The following is an 881-nucleotide window of genomic DNA, read 5'->3' on the forward strand; positions in this document are numbered from 1 at the left end:
GCTTGCAGCTCTATCTTACCGGGATACTGTCTTAGTAACAACCTTTTCCTTTTAATACACAGGTATTTTTTTAAAACCCCCCCCCTTAAAACAATGAGAATTAGCATAGTTGTTTCAACCCATTTCGGGTTTTTGTTGCCTCTGTTGGTCTCCTTGGTTGCCACTTGAATTCACCGTAATCGGTGCCCTCGGTTTACATTCTGACTTGGCCGTATTATGTTTGGTCGAATGGTGTACATTAGCGTTGTTGTTACTCTGTTGCTGGTTGCTGATTACTCTGTTGTCGTTCCTGTCGTTTATTCCCGCTGCGGGTTTTGCTGAACGGTCCGGTCGTTATTCTGACCGACAAGGAATACTTGCATATTTGAATTCGGGTTTTCTGGAGTAAGTAACCTTCACGGCTCCATTGCAGAGATTACCAATGCACAAAAAAAGCAGCGTAATCACTATCTATAGGAGAAAAGTTGAGCATCAGTCATTACATTTACTTACATAAGTACTTCCCATCTAAGTAGTGGCAACATCCAAAGATAAAAAAAATAATAATAATCTAATGGATTTATTTTACACTACTTAGCCATCCTTAGTAATCCGTGACTCTCGAACAAATAAGATCACTTTCTTCACTGAACCATCGCAAAGCTCTTTTTCTCAAAGACGGGAAAGTATATGGCTAAACCAAACGTAAAAAAAATGCCATTGGTCAGAAGAGCCATCTATTGCCGGTAAAAGGGTATAAGAGTAAAATCCGTATTCCCATACATTTATGATTATCAGATACAATCAATAGGAGATGAAGGTTCATCAAGGGTTGACCTTAAAAAAAACACACACAGTAAGGTATGAGAAACTTTTTTAAAACAATCTTTTGCGACATCTAT

The 881-nt window shown here is 38.5% G+C and overlaps 1 pseudogene; it reads right to left on the reverse strand.

Moving 5' to 3' along the window:
- LOC119591843 overlaps positions 1-453 on the reverse strand; it is a 1,093-nt pseudogene extending 640 nt beyond the window's left edge.
- Between the last annotated feature and the right edge of the window lie 428 nt (positions 454-881).

Source organism: Penaeus monodon, chromosome 29, assembly GCF_015228065.2.
Source record: "Penaeus monodon isolate SGIC_2016 chromosome 29, NSTDA_Pmon_1, whole genome shotgun sequence".
Taxonomy (NCBI): domain Eukaryota; kingdom Metazoa; phylum Arthropoda; class Malacostraca; order Decapoda; family Penaeidae; genus Penaeus; species Penaeus monodon.